Source organism: Ambystoma mexicanum, chromosome 8 (assembly GCF_040938575.1).
Source record: "Ambystoma mexicanum isolate Mex_15411 chromosome 8, UKY_AmexF1_1, whole genome shotgun sequence".
Lineage (NCBI taxonomy): Eukaryota > Metazoa > Chordata > Amphibia > Caudata > Ambystomatidae > Ambystoma > Ambystoma mexicanum.
The window spans coordinates 884573732-884594073 of record NC_090929.1 but is presented as its reverse complement, the minus strand read 5'-3'; the positions used below and the strand labels follow the sequence as shown (position 1 = coordinate 884594073).

General features: G+C 43.6%; 1 protein-coding gene across 6 annotated transcripts in view; it reads left to right on the top strand.

Annotated features, from left to right (window-relative positions):
- The window catches only part of GRID1 (glutamate ionotropic receptor delta type subunit 1), a 3001620-nt gene that overhangs the window by 1924447 nt on the left and 1056831 nt on the right, over positions 1 to 20342 (top strand). The gene's annotated exons all lie outside the window — the stretch shown is intronic.

Sequence of the window (20342 nt, the reverse complement as noted above, 5' to 3'; positions counted from 1 at the left end):
AGACCAGTTCCATTTTAATTGCAGACATTCTGGACACCTGTGCTGTCCACGGACACTCCAACTGCCTTTTAAAAAAAGAATAGGATACAAAGGACTGAATTGAAACACACATAATCATTTTTTTATTATATACAAATATACAATTTATGAATAAGAGGGGGAAGCAGAAACTGACACAAATACAAGGCAATTAGGGGTTTGGAGATGATGGATGGGAGGGGATGAAGTGATGGAAGTCTCATCATAACGTTTTTCTAGGTACTGAGGGTCTGGGGATAGTTGACTGGGACATGGAGAGGGGGAACAGGTGCATGTGGGACAATGATATTTATTTTTTCTTTTATGTGGTCCTCCACAAAATGTTTTAAAAGATTGACATTTTCCATAAGGATATCCATTTTTTGTTCCATGCGCTGCAGAGCATTTTCTAATGTCTCCTTTGCTATATTAGTTTCACTGTTTTTATGGTCTGTTAAAAAAATGTGTTAAGTACACATAAAGTAATGATTATTAATTTGCTTATGTAGAGAAGTGTCTACCATTAGTATCACTGTCTTCAGTAATTTTCTCACGTGGAAAATGTACTTCAAGCCATTCTAAAGTACTGGACATTGCTGTGTAAAAAAAAATATTACCCTTGGTGTATCTAATACAGAAAGTTTAGAAATATATAAGAAAAATTAAGTTTACTTACTAGTTTCTGGTAAGTTTTGTTGTTACTGCTGTGTAGGTCTACTGTTGCTTCTTGCTGTGCAGTTTCTGTGAGGTAATTATGTTGGAGGCATATCTTTTTTCTTTTGGTATATTCCATTTAAGTACATGTGCTATTTAAATTGACGTTTGATGTGTTACATACATAGGTTCCACTTCTTATTTATTATTACATATAATGTGTTTTATGTGCTGCTTTTTGAACTTGTTCAGCGTTTATATGGCATGATAGAACAATCTAAGATACCCCCCTGAGTTTTTGGGTAGTGTTGATGTTGTCTGCGTCTGTCCGCGGACATACGCACAGTCCGGGGACATCAAAATCACTAGCGACAGGTTCATTATATACTATGTTACATGCATATAAAGTAAGAAGTAAGGGAATCCTAGTAAACATCTATGAAATTCACACTATGTATATGTATATTCATTAAAAAAAAAAAAACTTTGATAAAGGGAGGTTATGGTTAAGTTGCGCTATTCAAAACCTATGAAATTCAGTAAAAAAAAATTGTTAAATGGACGTTATGGTTAAGTTACGCTACTAAAAACCTGTGAAAATTCTGTAAAAAAATCTTTGTTAAAGGGATGTTATGGTTCCAAGTAAAACCAAAAAACCTCTGAAATTCGCTAGTTATATTAAGGTAAGCAACCATAACTTGCACCACCACTGTGCATTGCTAAGACTAACACTCAGGACATCAAAGATGACATCACAAATGTAATTGATGACATCACTGATGACATCACATGTCTGACTCGCTCTTTTTTCCTTTAGTGATATATCTTGGCCAGTAATAGTTAGGAACAAAAAATTCAAAAAGTACTATATCTGTAGACTTATACTTCAAATATGTTCTTACAATAATTCACTTAGGGTCCACTCACAACATATGAAACAATCAGTAAGGTTATCAACACTTTCTCATTGTTCTGCTGTTTTTTTATTACTGTTCTTTCTCTGGATATGCTCATATTTTTATTCGCATTACTGTAACGCTCACCTGATTCTCGCAGAGGCGCCGGTCTTGACTGGGCGACTACCGTATCTTCAAAGGTGATGTGTAGCACCCGGTTGGCTCTTTTGGGCTGGACCTCTGTGCACTGTATGCCTGACGTGTAGAGTAAGATGTCTGCAGATAGAAAATATGGGGTTAATGAACTGGGGTTATTGGGGTGTCCCTATCTCTTTCCTCTTCTCCTCTCCTGTAGACCCCCAAAGATTAACGCTCTCACCTTAGGTAAGTGAATGCCGAGCTCTCCATCTGCCTCGGGGCAGGGTGCTGTAACCAGTTTCTTCACTGGATAGGTAGCGCAGGCCTCTTGACTTCAGAGGACTGCTGTCCGTCGTTTACTGCACGAACGGTAAGTTTCGAGTCATTCAAATGTCTTTAAAGTCTTTAGTAATGATGTCTCTTGTTTTGCAGGGTTCTGGCGATGGCGGATGACGGGCTGAAGTGAGTTGAAGATGGAGCCCGTGTGATGAATAGAAGCGCCTGGAAGCACGTAAGTAAGCGCTTGTTGCCTGCTTCACTATGCGCTCTAACTGTCTTTTTATTTTGCAGGTACGAGTTCGGAGCGGCTGCAGGGTGCCGGAATACCCACTGGATTAGATGTGGAAAGGAGTAATGGCACGTGAGTATTAAAGTTCCCCAATGTCTTTAAACGCACCTTGTTTTGTCTTTCAGATGCGGGATGCAGCGCCGAAGGCCTCCGGAGCGTGCGAAGAGTTGGTAAACTTTTGTCTTTCAGATGCCGGAATGCTAACCTGTTCTTTCTTGTCTTTATAGGTGTTGCTGAAGACTGGATTCAGGATGGTAAGCCTTTGCCTTTCAGATGCCGGAATGCTAACCTGTTCTTTCTTGTCTTTATAGGTGTTGCTGAAGACTGGATTCAGGATGGTAAGCCTTTTGCCTTAGGCCCAGGACCGGATGCAGAAGACACGATGAGCGTTCTGCTGCAGAGGTTGCAGAATAATGCAAAGCAAGATTCATCCACCGGGTGTGGTTTAAATAGCCTCCTGTAGTGCTTAGGTGTCTCCTTCCACAGCCACGCCTAAGTAAGAAAAGAGTTCCTGGTAAGAAAAGAGTTCCTGCCTTCCAGAAGAGTTCCAGTGTTCTGAATCTAGGGAGTGGCTCCAGCCCCACCCAACAGGAAAAGTAGTTCCAAACAGAAGAGGATCAGAGGCTCAACTGGCAGGCAAGTAAGCAGCATGGTCTGCTGAAGGTAAGTCCACCCAAGCATTATGAGCCCGGCGCTTCCAGCGCTGGGACTGGGCATATTTATGAGCCTGGTGCCACTGGCGCCAGGACTGGGTCCAAAAGGTCCCAATTGGGACTGGTTGGCACTCGGAACCTGGGTTATGGATCTGCTTCCAAGGGAGTTGGGAAAACCCTGACCTTTTGGAAGCAGAGATCATGACAGTACCCCCCCTCAAGGCCCCTCCCAAACCGGGCTTCTCCGGGGGTTTTGGCTTGTCAGGAAATGTTCGGTGAAATCTTTTGATTAGGCGAGGAGCGTGGACATATTCAGCAGGTTCCCAGGATCTCTCTTGGGGGCCGTAGCCTTTCCAGTCAATTAGGTAGAATAGTTTAGATTTGGAGATCTTGGAGTCCAGAATGCTTTTGACTTCAAACTCGAGTTCTCCATCCACTAGGATAGGTTTTGGAGATTTGGTTAGTCGGGTTTGAGGTTGCACGGGTTTTAATAGAGATACGTGGAAGACCGGATGTATCTTCATATGCGGGGGCAAGTCCAACTTGACCGCTACTGGGTTTACTATGGTAGTGATGGAATAGGGACCAAGGTATCTTGGGTTGAATGTGCGTGGCCCCTTTAGAGATAGATATTTGGTGGATAACCAGACTTGATCCCCTACTTGATAGTGAGGGGCTTCCTTCCGATGTTGATCTGCTCCTTTCTTGTATTGTTCTTTAGCCCTTTGAAGGTGAGAAACAGCTTCCTTAAAGGCTTGGGTGATTGTAGAATGCAGGTAGTCTACTGCTGGTGTTTCAAGATCTTGGAGGGGATCCAACTCCGAGGTTCGAGGGTGACTGCCGTACAAAAGAAAAAACGGGGTTTTCCCAGTTCCCGAATGGACAGAGTTATTGTAGGCATACTCGGCTATCCAAAGGATATCTTTCCAAGTTTTTTCAGTTTGTTGCAGCATGCAGCGTAAATACTGTTCCAGAGTTTGATTGGTCCTCTCGGTTTGTCCGTCGGTCTGAGGGTGGTGACTGGTCGATAGTCTCACATCAATTTGAGCCGACCGACAGCAACTTCGCCAAAAATGAGAAATAAATTGACTACCTCGATCCGAAATTAGAACCGAAGGAAAACCGTGCAGTCGGACGATGTTTTCGAGAAATTCTCGGGCCAGAGTTGCTGCTGTTGGCAAGCCTTTGAGCGGAATGAAATGCGCCATCTTGGAGAATAAGTCCACGATTACTAGAATCGTATTGTATCCGGAGCATGGAGGTAGATCGGTGATGAAGTCCATAGAAAGCGTATGCCAAGGGCGAGGTGGGATGTCAATAGGGCGTAAGAGGCCTGCTGGTCTTTCCTTTTGACTCTTGTTTTGGGCGCATACTCCACAGGACATTATAAAGTCTCTGATATCTTTTTTCCAAGACGGCCACCAGAAGTAGCGCTTGATCTTTTCTGAGGTCTTGGCTATACCGGGATGACCTTCCATTAAAGAGTCGTGATAACAAGAGATTACTTTTTTCTGTAAATCTGTGCTGGGTAGGTATAATCGTTCTTGGAAATACAATAAGTTGTCCTTTACTGCAAAGTCCTTTCCCTGCAGATGCCAATTCTGTATGTCTGCTGGAGTTACAAGTTGCCTGGCTTTATCCTTAACTTCCTCTATGGATTCTGTGGCGATTACATCCAGAATTCTTTGTTCGGGAATGATTGGTACAGGTTTAGGGTTGACCAAGTGTTCTTCCACTCCCATCCGAGAAAGGGCATCGGCTTTACCGTTCTTTGTACCAGGTCGATAGGTAATTATGAAGTCAAACTCGGCAAAGAATAATGCCCAACGGAGTTGTCTAGAGGATTGGGCTTTTGCGGTCTTCAAATATTGCAGGTTTCGGTGATCCGTAATCACAGTAACGGTGTGTTGGGCCCCCAGCAGATAATGCCGCCAAGCCTTAAAGGCAGACTTGATAGCCAGAAGTTCCTTGTCAGTAATCGTGTAATTGATTTCAGGAGGCGAGAATTTGCGGGACCAAAATGCCACGGGATGCAACTGATTGGTTACCGGGTCCTTTTGTGATAGAACTGCCCCCATGGCAAGGCTTGAAGCATCAGTTTCCACGATGTAGGGGAGTTCGGGGCGAGGGTGTTTTAAGATTGGTGCAGAGATAAATTTAGTCTTCAAATCCTGGAAAGCTTGTTCCGCCTCGGTAGACCATTCAAAACGTTTGTTTTTCTTTAACAAGGCAGTGATGGGCTGGACTATTCGAGAGAATTCGGGGATAAACCTGCGGTAAAAGTTAGCGAAGCCTAACATGCTTTGCACACCTTTTACGGAGGATGGTGATGGCCATTTGAGAACTGCATCGACCTTCTTTGAATCCATACGCACTCCGCCAGGTGATAATATGAATCTCAAGAATTCAACTTCAGTCACGTTGAAAACACATTTTTCCAACTTAGCGAAAAGTTTGTGTTGACGCAATCTTTCGAGGACCATTTTCACGTGTTTCCGATGTTCAGATTCCGATGAAGAATAAATGAGGATGTCGTCAATGTAAACAACAACACATACATCTATGAGCTCTCTGAGGACATCGTTCATAAAATATTGAAAGGCGGCCGGGGCATTGCAAAGTCCGAAGGGCATGACCTGATATTCAAATAGCCCATACTTGGTGCGGAAGGCCGTCTTCCATTCATCGCCCTCTTTTACTCGTACCAAGTGGTAAGCTCCTCTAAGATCCAGCTTTGTATATATGCATGCTTTTCTGACTTGGTCCAGGAGTTCAGGGATCAAAGTTAACGGATATCTATTCTTAACGGTGATCTGGTTCAGGGAGCGATAATCGATACAAGTTCTAAGGTCTCCTTCCTTTTTTGGAACGAAGAACAAAGCTGAAGAAGCAGGGGACTTGGAAGGACGAATAAACCCATTTGCCAGGTATTGATCCAGGTATTGTCGAAGGTGAAGGTTCTCAGGCTCGGTGAGGGCATAAATTCTACTACAAGGAGGAGTAGATCCAGGTATCAGGTCTATCTGGCAGTCATAAGACCTATGAGGAGGTAGAGAGTTAGCCTGATCCTTCCGGAAAACATCTTGGTATTCTAGGTATTCGGGAGGTAACTGGGGAGTCTCTGAAGAAATTGCGGCCAGTGCAACACCAGGTGGAGGGTGACAAGTAGAGACACATTCTGGAAACTGGACCGTTCTTGCTCGCCAATCGATCAGAGGATTGTGTTTCTCTAACCAAGGTATTCCTAGAATAATCTGAAACTGAGGGGCCTTGATCACATCGAACACGATCTTCTCATGGTGTCCATCTTGACTTACTAGCGTCACCTCTTGAGTGGTATGCGTTACTGGCCCGGAGGCTATCTCCGTACCATCCACCGTAGTAATGACGTCCTTTACAGCCTTGGGACAAAGAGTTAGATTCATCCTCAAAACCATTTCATGATCCACATAATTGCCGATGGCACCGCTGTCGACGTAAGCTTCAATTGCATGTAATCGATCCGGATTATCAGGGCTAATGAGGACCATAGGTATCACGAAATGCGAGGTCACGGAACTGGTTTTCACGCTCGGCAAGAGGACCTCTATTCTTGTCGGGCGAGGTCGTTTCCCTGCTCAGAGTTTGTAACTTTGGTAACTGCAGCTCCTACTGCCTTCTTGGCAGGTTTCACCGGACAGTCTCGAAGAAAGTGCCCTGAGTTTCCGCAATATAGGCATAATTGCAACTGTTTCCTCCTTTCCCGCTCCCTTTGTGTTAGAGGACCTTTCAGACCCCCTATTTGCATGGGTTCCCCGGAGTCTACTCCTTTGGAAGGAGTTGGCGGTTTGGAAAATACTCGAGCATCAAACTTGGAACGATCGGCCTTCCTGTTCTGCAGCCTGTGATCTATTTGAACGACCAAGTCTATATAATCCGAACAGTCTTGTGGGGGATTCACTACTTGGGCTAAAACGTCTTTGAGCTCTCCACGTAGACCTCTATAAAACAGCGTAACCCTTTTGTCCTCAGGCCATTGAGTTTCCACTATTAGTCTATTGAAAGATGCAATATAAGCCAAAAGGTCTTGATTACCCTGTCGCAACGAAAGAAGCTCATTGTCCAAGGCCTGCCCCTGTGAATGTCTTGCGAACAGTTTTTCCATACTAAGCTGAAAGGCTTGAAAATCATGGAGAACCGGATCATCTTGATTAACTAGAGGGATCGACCAGTCTGCCACATTGCCACTAAGGTACGAAAGTACAAAAGCTACTTTTGCTTGATCAGTTGGAAAGGCTGCTGGCCGGCATAAGAAGTGCAACCGGCACTGATTGATAAATACTGCAAACCTCTTTGGGTCACCAGAAAATCGTTCGGGCGGAGCCAGAGGTACATTCCCAGGTAGGTTGATCTGCACTGGATTCATAGAGGATGTTGAAGGAAGATTTGCCCCTGATGCGGGTAACGGGGTCTGTCCGGCTTGTGACTGTAGCACTTGTCTAGCAAGATTGTCTGTTCTCTCCTTGGAAATAATTAGTTCCCTTCTTAGAGCATTCGTTTCCTGACGAGCTGCATGCACTTCTGCCCTTAGTTCCCCAAGTAACCGGGCTAGGGGGTCAGTATCCGAGGTTTCCATAGCGCCTGGGCGAGAGTTTTGCGGTAGGCTTTGCGTTCTGTACGGGGACATCAAAATCACTAGCGACAGGTTCATTATATACTATGTTACATGCATATAAAGTAAGAAGTAAGGGAATCCTAGTAAACATCTATGAAATTCACACTATGTATATGTATATTCATTAAAAAAAAAAACTTTGATAAAGGGAGGTTATGGTTAAGTTGCGCTATTCAAAACCTATGAAATTCAGTAAAAAAACATTGTTAAATGGACGTTATGGTTAAGTTACGCTACTAAAAACCTGTGAAAATTCTGTAAAAAAATCTTTGTTAAAGGGATGTTATGGTTCCAAGTAAAACCAAAAAACCTCTGAAATTCGCTAGTTATGGTAAGGTAAGCAACCATAACTTGCACCACCACTGTGCATTGCTAAGACTAACACTCAGGACATCAAAGATGACATCACAAATGTAATTGATGACATCACTGATGACATCACATGTCTGACTCGCTCTTTTTTCCTTTAGTGATATATCTTGGCCAGTAATAGTTAGGAACAAAAAATTCAAAAAGTACTATATCTGTAGACTTATACTTCAAATATGTTCTTACAATAATTCACTTAGGGTCCACTCACAACATATGAAACAATCAGTAAGGTTATCAACACTTTCTCATTGTTCTGCTGTTTTTTTATTACTGTTTTTTCTCTGGATATGCTCATATTTGTATTCGCATTACTGTAACGCTCACCTGATTCTCGCAGAGGCGCCGGTCTTGACTGGGCGACTACCGTATCTTCAAAGGTGATGTGTAGCACCCGGTTGGCTCTTTGGGCTGGACCTCTGTGCACTGTATGCCTGACGTGTAGAGTAAGATGTCTGCAGATAGAAAATATGGGGTTAATGAACTGGGGTTATTGGGGTGTCCCTATCTCTTTCCTCTTCTCCTCTCCTGTAGACCCCCAAAGGTTAACGCTCTGACCTTAGGTAAGTGAATGCCGAGCTCTCCATCTGCCTCGGGGCAGGGTGCTGTAACCAGTTTCTTCACTGGATAGGTAGCGCAGGCCTCTTGACTTCAGAGGACTGCTGTCCGTCGTTTACTGCACGAACGGTAAGTTTCGAGTCATTCAAATGTCTTTAAAGTCTTTAGTAATGATGTCTCTTGTTTTGCAGGGTTCCGGCGATGGCGGATGACGGGCTGAAGTGAGTTGAAGATGGAGCCCGTGTGATGAATAGAAGCGCCTGGAAGCACGTAAGTAAGCGCTTGTTGCCTGCTTCACTATGCGCTCTAACTGTCTTTTTATTTTGCAGGTACGAGTTCGGAGCGGCTGCAGGGTGCCGGAATACCCACTGGATTAGATGTGGAAAGGAGTAATGGCACGTGAGTATTAAAGTTCCCCAATGTCTTTAAACGCACCTTGTTTTGTCTTTCAGATGCGGGATGCAGCGCCGAAGGCCTCCGGAGCGTGCGAAGAGTTGGTAAACTTTTGTCTTTCAGATGCCGGAATGCTAACCTGTTCTTTCTTGTCTTTATAGGTGTTGCTGAAGACTGGATTCAGGATGGTAAGCCTTTGCCTTTCAGATGCCGGAATGCTAACCTGTTCTTTCTTGTCTTTATGGGTGTTGCTGAAGACTGGATTCAGGATGGTAAGCCTTTTTCCTTAGGCCCAGGACCGGATGCAGAAGACACGATGAGCGTTCTGCTGCAGAGGTTGCAGAATAACGCAAAGCAAGATTCATCCACCGGGTGTGGTTTAAATAGCCTCCTGTAGTGCTTAGGTGACTCCTTCCACAGCCACGCCTAAGTAAGAAAAGAGTTCCTGGTAAGAAAAGAGTTCCTGCCTTCCAGAAGAGTTCCAGTGTTCTGAATCTAGGGAGTGGCTCCAGCCCCACCCAACAGGAAAAGTAGTTCCAAACAGAAGAGGATCAGAGGCTCAACTGGCAGGCAAGTAAGCAGCATGGTCTGCTGAAGGTAAGTCCACCCAAGCATTATGAGCCCGGCGCTTCCAGCGCTGGGACTGGGCATATTTATGAGCCTGGTGCCACTGGCGCCAGGACTGGGTCCAAAAGGTCCCAATTGGGACTGGTTGGCACTCGGAACCTGGGTTATGGATCTGCTTCCAAGGGAGTTGGGAAAACCCTGACCTTTTGGAAGCAGAGATCATGACAATTACTTTCTTTAGGGTGCAGTCACATCATGTGATAGTTATACATAGGGAAATAGTAGGTTTGAAGCAGAGAAATCATTTCTGTGCATAAAAATAATCAGTTAGATTATGAACACTTTCTGGTTCTACTGCTGCTTTTTTGTGTACTTCACTTTCCCTTTAGATACTCATATTTGTATGTGTTATTGTGTCTGTGTTTTGTATGTAATAATGAAATAATGTAGCAAGTGGGTTTTATTAGTTACTTATTACATGTTGCACAGTACACAACACTCTAATAAGAAAGCATTTATCATTTCACTATTCAACATAGAATATTGCACCTCCATCATGTATGCTGCACACAATGCTTATGTTTATACATGAGTAGCTTACAATACTGTAAGGAACTTCATAATAGAATTTTATTTAGATCAATGCATTGCTTAATTCACTACATAGCTCATGATATTTAAACCAATGATTCTTGACACTTGTTTTTCAACATTATAATAAGAATCCCTTGTACAGACTTTTCCTGAAAAGTAAATGCACATGTGATGTCATCAGTGATGTCATCAATGACATTTGTGATGTCATATTTGATGTCCTGGGTGTTAGTCTTAGCAATGCACGGTGGTGGTGCAAGTTATCGTTGCTTAGCTTACCATAACTAGTGAACAGGGGTTTTTCGGTTTTAGTTGGAACCATAACGTCCCTTTAACAAAGTTTTTTTTTACTGAATTTCATAGGTTTTTTAGTAGCGCAACTTAACCATAACGTCCCTTTAACATGCTTTTTTTTTTTTACTGAATATATATATAATCAACTCTTACTCAGGGAAACACTCTTGGAATCAGCCCATGCATTTGTAACATGTACACACCATTTCATGAGCATTTTACACCATTTATCCCTGCTGCCCCTACTTGCTTCCTTGGAAGAGGAGATTGTAAACTATGTATTTAAAAAGCTTCACAACTCAACAAACGTTGACTAACCTTTAGAGCAGCTAGAACCTTTGCCTAGATAATTCATGAAACTCCATGAACTTATATGCTAACTCCAGATAACGACTATTTGAGAGATGGTGCTTACCATTAAGGACTCACAGCTGCATGGTCAGAGTATGGTCAGCCATGCATAAATGGCTGAATACAACAATTGGAACACTGGCTTTCTTGGAATTATTCCTGTAACTCCCTGAGCAGGAATATTGGTGGCCTTTAGCAGTGGCATAGTCTGGTTTTGGGGTAGCCGGGGATTGTGGGGGGAAGGGGTCAAATAGCTCATCAAGGAGCAGCTGACGAAATCATAGCATTGCTTTGTGGGCAGCAGAGAAACACATCAGGATCTAAAAGGGGCAAGGGTGTCTGTGTCTAGCCAAGCTCCATCACAGGCCTGTACACTGGCTCGGAGAACCCTGCAAGTGACCCAACAAATGCACCATGCACTTCCTGTAGAGCATAATTCACAGTAAGGAAGAGGAACGTCAGGCTCATCAGTGCTAATGCACAGCAAGGTGCATGCAAAGTAGCTCATCAGAGCCAACACACAGCAGGGTGAATGCAGCAGGGTGCATGCAACAAAGCTCATCAGCACTAACACAAAGAAGGGTGCATACACAAATCGTATTAGCGTTAACACACAGTAGGGTGCATACAAAAAAGCTCATCAGCGCTGACACAGAGCAAGGTGCATGCAAAAAAGCTCATCAGCGCTAACACACAGAAGCGTGCATATAAAAAAGCTTATTAGCGCTAACACACAGCAGGATGCATGGAACAAAGCTCATCAGCACTGACACACAGCTGGGTGCATGCAAAAAAGCTCATCAGTGCTGACACACAGCAGGGTGCATGAAAAAAATTCATCAGCGCTAACACACAGAAGGGTGCATACACAAAAGCTTATTAGCGCTAACACACCGCAGGGTGCATGCAAAAAGGCTCATCAGCACTAACACACAGAAGGTTGCATAGACAAAAGCTTATTGGCACTAACACACCGCAGGGTGCATGCAAGTAAGCTCATCAGCACCGACACACAGCAGGGTGCATACAAATAAGTTCACAAGCGCTGACACACAGCAGGGTGCATACAAAAAAGCTCATCACCGCTGACACACAGCATGGTGCATGCAAAAAAGCTCATCAACGCTAACACACAGCAGGGTGCATACAAATACGCTCGTCAGTGCTGACACACAGCAGGGTGAATGCAAAAAAGCTCGTCAGTGCTGACACACAGCAGGGTGCATGCGAAAAAGCTCATCAGCGCTAACACACAGAAGGGTGCATATAAAAAAGCTTATTAGCGCTAACACACAGCAGGGTGCATGCAAAAAAGCTCATCAGCACTGACACACAGCAGGGTGCATGCAAAAAAGCTCTTCAGCACTGACACACAGCAGGGTGCATGCAAAAAAGCTCATCAGCGCTAACACACATAAGGGTGCATACACAAAAGCTTATTAGTGCTAAAACACCGCAGGGTGCATACACAAAAGCTCATCAGTGCTAACACACAGCAGGGTGCATGCAAAAAAGCTCATCAGCACTAACACACAGAAGGGTCCATACACAAAGGCTTATTAGCTCTAACACACCACAGGGTGCATGCAAAAAAGCTCATCCGTGCTAACACACAGTAGGGTGCATACAAAAAAGCTCATGAGCGCTGATACACAGCAGGGTGCATACAAAAAAGCTCATCACAGCTGACACACAGCAGGGTGCATGCAAAAAAGCTCATCAGCACTGACACACAGCAAGGTGCATGCAAAAGGAATCTCTAGAATATATGTGGAAAGTGAGAAACCCACCTGGGGCCAAATTATAAAGAAGTGTCCTTGTGCAAAAGAAATTGAGCAAATTAGTTTGATGATTATATAAACAGGTTCAGCACAAATCGGTATAATATAAAATCATGTTCCACTGGGACAAAAACATGCAGACAGTTTTATTTACTATGTTTATTGCGTAACGTGAAAAGTAATGTAGAGAACACATTTTTTTTTAATGTTATCGAGCAAACATAATACAAAATGCAATCAGATGTTTTTCTCAGGGCACGTTTTCCAATAAAACGGCTTGGCTTGTGACAACACAAGTGTGCTTCATTCAGTATTATCTACGCATTTGTAAAATGTTTAGCACTGATCCATACTTTATTTAATTTGGCCCGTGTTTTCCTTGTTCCCCAAACACATCACTCTATCAATCTTTTATGTGGTTCATTGCAACTAACTTTCAAAAGCAGAAGCGTTCTTACGCTTAATTGTTTTTACTTGTTAAACGCTTGCAGTTTTTCATGCTTCTTTTTTTATTTTACATTTAATTAAACCTGCGTAGTTCTGCTTGAGTGTTTTTATTGCAGCTCAACAACTGCTGGATTCTTGTGGTTTCCTCATTAATGAATATGTTGTGCATTGGTGGTTTTGAAGCGTGCTCGATTATAAGACAGGCAGAGTGGTAGCACAGTCCAGTTTTCTCCACACGTCCATGGCATTTCAGGCAGAGGCTTTGTGGGAGGTAGGGGGAGGTGCTGGGGGGCTAAAGCCCTGGGTCTTTTGGTTGTAGCCCTGGATGGAAGCTCGAGGGCTACAACCAAAATGCTAGCTTGCCCGAGTTGCGACTGTCCCCGGGCCATTAGCGTAGCCCCGGATCTTTTCAGGCCTAACAACACCCTTGATTTCAGGCTATCTATAACCCATAATATTTGGTAAATCACTCAGGCCTCAAATTAAGGAATGACTAGGCATCTGGTTAAAAAGTTTTTGTTATACTTACCCAAAAATATTTCTAAATAAGTATTGCATGTAGAACCAGAAACATGTGGCACTTACAGAGGTTCCTGCTTAAAATGACCTTCCATAACCCAATAAGCAGGTCTGATACATGTAACTGTGAAGAGAATGCACGTGCACATAAATAACGCAGAAGGCGTGAATGTGGTAAGACAACCCTGATCCTACGGTAGAAGGCCGGTTGGCCAGTGTGAGTATTCTTAAATTACCCCCTGATTTTTCATGATGTGTGGCAAGTGAAGCGTGTGGGAGGAGGGTAGAATGTCTTCTGCCGGCACACGTTTGTTGCATCTGATTAATGACGTCTTGAAGATCATTTTGAGTTGCAACTGTCTTACTGGCCTACCAAAATGACCATGTTGAGGAGCTGTCTCGAGTACATTTTGAGGTGTGATGCCCTTTCTTGCTGAATTTGCTCAGATATATCTGGAATGAAATCGGCTTGGCAAGTAGCACTGAGTAGATGGGCAGGGGGTGCAAGGTAGCTGGCCAAGTGAATTGAAGCACAGATGGCTTGCATTGTTCTATGTCATCTTTATTGTGCATCAGCCTGTTTCCATGTATCTAGTGATGTTTTTTTTTTAGGCAGCTTGATATTAGTTTAGTCTTGCAGCAGAGATGATGTGGAACAACAGTTACCGAACCCCAATTAACCTCTCCTCATTAGCCCTCTCACATGCTCCCATAATAGTGGCTTACTAGACACAAAGTACTGTAGTCTACCAGATCTTGGGCTCTTCCGAGCGGATACTTTGCTTCCATGTTTCTCTGCCAAACCCATGGAAAGCAGACTGCAGACAGTAAACTGGTACTTCTGACATGCATCTGTCAACACCACAGGTTTCAGGTCTGCCTCTCCCATTGTCTCACTAAGGACTGCCCCTTTATTACAGAGACATAAGTGAGTGATGCCACCAATAGTGGCAGACATGCACTATACAAGGCCACTTACTGCACTTCTATTAATAGCTGGCTTGTCAATGCAATGAGAATGAAATGTAAAAACAACAGACTTGCTCAGCTCTCTTTCACAATTATGGTCGGCTAGCCATACAATATGAATTGTGCACTCTACATTTATGAACCTATGACAGAATACATGTTACTATCATGAGCTTATGTGACATGAGAAACTCTTAGCTCTATGGTCATAATTGTTACGAATCCTCAAATTCCACCTCCTGCCAATTACGTGTCAACTAAATAAATATGTGCGTCAATAGAGCCTGTACACGGATACCAAACACGAAGATTTTACTCAGTGAGATGTTTTACTGGCTTTAAAGTTGTGTAATCTTTTTTAATTTATTTCACACTGTCATCAGTATTTCTACTGCAAATTAACAAGGGGGGTCCTGGGAGTCCCTCTGCCAGACATTAGTCCTGGTTTCGAGAGACTTACCCAGAGTCTTTAGCTCACTATCTTTCACAGAGAAGAAATATCCTAAACATATCAGTCTTTGTCCTGCCCTGGGGCAGTCCAGCACCGAAATGCTAGGCAATTCTCCTCTAAACAAGAGTACCAACAGAAACCCCAGACACGTGTTTCGGTCTGGTTGGACCTCATCAGTAGGGTGGATCTGTGCCTCTCTAAGAATAGTGAGCAAGGGGTCCACGTCTGGATTCCCCTAGTAACTTAGGGTGAGACCCAAAGTTACTTAAATATGCAAATTAACAAGGGGGGTCCTGGGAGTCCCTCTGCCAGACATTAGTCCCTTGCTCACTATTCTTAGAGAGGCACAGATCCACCCTACTGATGAGGTCCAACCAGACCGAAACACGTGTCTGGGGTTTCTGTTGGTACTCTTGTTCAGAGGAGAATTGCCTCGCATTTCGGTGCTGGACTGCCCCAGGGCAGAACAAAGACTGATATGTTTGGGATATTTCTTCTCTGTGAAAGATAGTGAGCTAAAGACTCTGGGTAAGTCCCTCGTAACCAGGACTAATGTCTGGCAGAGGGACTCCCAGGACCCCCCTTGTTAAATCTGCATATTTAAGTAACTTTGGGTCTCACCCTAAGTTACTAGGGGAATCCAGACGTGGACCCCTTGCTCACTATTCTTAGAGAGGCACAGATCCCCCCTACTGATGAGGTCCAACCAGACCGAAACACGTGTCTGGGGTTTCTGTTGGTACTCTTGTTCAGAGGAGAATTGCCTCGCATTTCGGTGCTGGACTGCCCCAGGGCAGAACAAAGACTGATATGTTTGGGATATTTCTTCTCTGTGAAAGATAGTGAGCTAAAGACTCTGGGTAAGTCCCTCGTAACCAGGACTAATGTCTGGCAGAGGGACTCCCAGGACCCCCCTTGTTAAATCTGCATCAGTATTTCTACTACACTCATATTGCATTATTTATGTGCACCTATTGTGAAAAGGCCAGTACACTGGCTTTGTCAGGAGCGTGTGCAACCTCATTTTAGCCAGGGGTGGGAGGCCTACCAGTGAAAGATCCAGTGACATTCCTACTCCTGACAGTTGAGATGTTGTTTTGCTCACTTTTCAATGATAACACGGTACTGTGTGAATTTGAGCAACTCAAAAAGAATGTGGCTCCCCCTTGTGTCTCCCCCAGTATGTGAAGTAAAGAAACATTCCTTGACTAAGGCAGGTTGGCACGATGATGCCTGTCACAGTCCCAAAGGGGAGATTGTGTCTTGTATAAATAGCCCACTGGGGATTGATAAATCTGTCCTACGAGCACTAAGACTACAACATAAAGAGCTAATTGGGAAGAAAAAGAGAAGGTTTGTGATTGAACAATGGGACAGACTACATGGAGCCCTGCAAGCAAGAGACACTTGCTCCTTTTGGAAGTTGGTTACCAATAAGGAATTCAATGGGGACAGAGACTTGCAATGTAACATTGGTTAGTTGGAATGGCAAACCCATTTTTCAAATCTTTACCAAGATGAAATCCAACCTGCCCCTAGTGTGGCATTCTATAGACCATTAGCCCCAGCTAGCTTTTCATTCTCTGTTGGTGAGGTGACGGATACACTTCTTAAAAAACCACAAGGTGACATGCCCTTATTTGGCTCCTGTAGACCTCTTTAAGAATGTGGTAGGGATTTGGGCTCTGGTGCTGTGCAGTCTGTTCAATGCTATCCTGCGTAGCGGTGAGATACCAGTCTCCTGGCGGAGGGCGACAATCGTACCTATCTATACAAAATGGTGGTAAACACTCCCAGCCAATTACCGCCCTATTTCTCTTTTGGATGGTGTTGGGAAGCTCTTTGGGAAATGTATCCTTACATATCTCTAGGAGTGGGTAGACTGGGAAGAAGTATCTAGTTGCCTCCCGGCTGGGTTCAGGTCAAATAGAGGTACAATAGATCACTGTTTCATCCTTTTGTTGATCATTGCTAAATATACCATCTTAAAGATAATGTACCTCTATGTTGTCTTCCTGGATCTAAAAACTGCTTTTGATACCGTCTCAAGAGAGCTATTGTGGAACATTCTGTTGAAGTGTAGTGCCCCCACTGATTTGGTAGCCATTATACGCTCTTTATACTCTGCCAATAAAGCAACTGTTAGATATGGGCTGGAGGGGCGGGGCGGGCAGACTCAGGAGTTTGTGGTAAATGTTGGAAAAAGACTGGGCTTTACCCTGGCCCCCATTGTATTCAATATCTACATACAAGAAATCATTGATGCACTGATGAGTGAGTGCCAAGATGGCCCCAGGATGGACACAAATAAATACCGTGCTTTATGTGGATGACACTGTTCTCTTGGCCACCACGCCCCAGGTTCTGAAGCACACTCTGACTATTTTTGATACTAAATGCACAGTGATGCAGCTGTCTTTAAACATCACAGAATGTAAAGTGATGGTCTTTAGGTCACCAAGTGCCAAAAGGAGATTATTAAGACTGAGTCTACGTGATTCTGTTATTGAACAAGTCACTTGTTTTCACTATCCTGTAATGCGTTTTGAGGACTTTGGCAGCTGGGAGCCACAGGTAACCAAATCAGCACTCTCCCTGACTGAATACTGTTTTGGAATTGTGTCTTTTTTTGTCAAACATGGTAGAGGTACAATCTCTCCTGCCTTGGAATTACTCCACAAACAAGCCATACCAGCGTCTATGTATGGCTCTGAACTGTGGGGTCCTGTTAACACTTCAGAGCTGTCTATATGTGAAAATACATTTTTGCAGAAACTATTGCTCTTGCCTGTGTCAGCCCCATCAGCTCTGGTCCACCTATAACTTGATAACAGTAGGATATCGGCTAGGATTTCACTCAAACCGATACTGTTCTGGGCCAGGGTATAGAATGGAGAGGGGTTAGAGAAATATAGGAATGCTCTGTCTCACGTTAAGAGCCTTGAAGTGGGGAAAAGTCTAAAGTGGCTTGTGCTTGTGAAGGCACGTCTCTTCAAACTGGGCATGCCAGATTTGTGGAACCAGCCCCAGGTACCCCAGGTATGGGATTTGAACAATCTGAAAGCTAAGGCAAATATGCTAATGTATGAAGACTTGGTAGTTGATGCCACAAAATTGAAATATGGTCTGGAATACCGTGAAACTACAGAAGAATTAGGGTTTAAGGTTTATATGGTTACCATACTTTCGCCATGGGAGCAATCTCTTTATGTCCGATTTAGACTTGGGTTTTTGCCAGTAGCCTGTGAAAACCAAGCGATGGCAGGGAGCGCAATCTGATCTCTGCACAATGTGTGGATCCTATATAGAAAACATTATGCACTTTCTACTAATTTGCAATAAAACCCATTACCTGAGATTTATTTATATTTATTTTTGTAATGCACCACTCACCAATAGGTCTCAGGTCGCGCATTGAAGCGCAGACAAACAACTAGAGTCAGGAGAAGAACAAAGTAGAGAGATTCAGTTATGCAAGATTGAAGAGATGGGTCTTGATTTTATTTTCTTGAATTCTACTAGAGATGTTATTTTTCTCAGCTCAGGAACCTTTACGTGCCTGCAACCAATTTTGAATAATGTTGGTATTCGTCTTTAAGGTATTTAAGAGAATGTCTGCTCCCTTATTTGGTTTTTGGAAGTGTGTGTTTCATTTACACGGCATGGCTGTTGAGAAATAAGACCTTGAAGAATGCCTGTGGAAATGTGGCAACAGATAAATAAGCGTCCGAGGCTGCGAGCATCTGCTCTGCTTGTTCACTATTGCTTTAATATTACAGCTGTTCAACAGATGTGCACTAACTATGTGCTGTCTTATGGAGCTTTGTTTAAGATTTATTTTTAATTTCGGTATTTTTTATGCTAAGCATTGTTGTGCTTCTCTCCCCCTACGGGCTGCTAAACTTGGGAGTCTTGTATGAATTATGTTCATGCTTTGCATCTGTTGATTTGTAATGTTGTGTATATGCCCACTCCTATGATGTAGCAATTGTAGGTTTTGCACAGGAACACTCCGCTGATTTGTATTTGAAGTTGTTATATGTGCATTTGGGCATTCTATGTATTAACTGTTTTTTGGAACTTGAAGATCAAACTGTATAAAAGTATGTTTGACTGAATAATAAGAAAGAGTCAGGATAATTTCTTATGTAATGGACGCCAAATCACAATTGGCAAACCTTTCAAGTAGAACAATGCTTTCTAAGTCCTCCTATGTTATGCTGCTGACACAGAGCTCTCTTTCAAGCTACCCTCTTCTTCCTCTTCTTCTTCCTCCCTCATTCCTGGTATGAACTGGTAAGGAGTTTCTCCTTTTGCAACCTGCTTTTTACTTTGTAGCTGCACATTTATTTTATTTCCTTTTAGGAACGGGAGTTCCGTTCTGGGCGTTTGACTGGGCGCCTCACACTCTGCATGCACACTAATTTTAGCAATTAGTTTTCATGTAAGTCAAAATTGGCCATTTTACCTTGAAGGCCCTGCGCAAAGTATTGCCATTTCTTCCGGATCCTCTTTGGCTGGTGTTCATCGCTTTATTGATTAACAGCCTTATTGACTATTGTAATTTGCTCTACCTAGCTCAACCATGTGGATTAATCCACTGGCTTTAACTTCTCCAAAACATGGCCGCCCGGATTGCCACTGGCACCCATTTTGGGACAGACATCAACCCGGTGCTCAGGGCCTTGCATTGACTCCCAGTGGCTTCCGCATTAAGTTTAAATCCCTGTGTATAGTCCATTGCGCCTGCTATCATCAAGGCGCAGACTCATTTCAGGAGAAATATGTGCATTATATTCCTGAGAGACTTTTGAGATGCAGCTTGGCTCGCCATCTTGTGACCCCTGGATATCGCTGAGCAAGACATGGGGGCTGTGCTCTTTCAATAGCCGCAAGCACCCTTTGGAATGAGATGCCCTTCGTCTTGAGAAGTATTGAGGGTCGCTTTACATTTTTTAGGTCCAGCAAATCCTTATTATTTCAGTCAAGTGTTTGAGTTTAAGCCTTTCCTCCTGTTCCCTTAACACATCCTCGCACCAAAATGTCTATGGTGAACGTGCATGTAACAAGTTAGATTAACAAAATTTGAATCCTGAAGTGCTCAGGCGCTGCCTGTGTGTTTTCCATTACTGCTGCTTCTACCTCCTGCCCCTGTTTCTCCTCCTCCCCGCCCTCCACCACCTACCACCTTGCCCCACCCCCTCTCTCCTTGTACAGGGATGTCTGATGTAGCTCCATGTAACATGAGGCAAGGCTTTTCCAGTATGTTTACTTGTTCCTACTACGCCCTATGTATGCATGCCTAATGTAGCTCACCGTAACATGAGCAGAGGCTTTTCCAGTATGTTTAAATGTACCTACTACGCCCTATGTATTCATGCCTGATGTAGTTCTTCGAAACACGAGGTGAGGGTTTTCAAGTATGTATTTTCTGCATATTCTTGTATCAAGCTCTTAATGTTACTAGC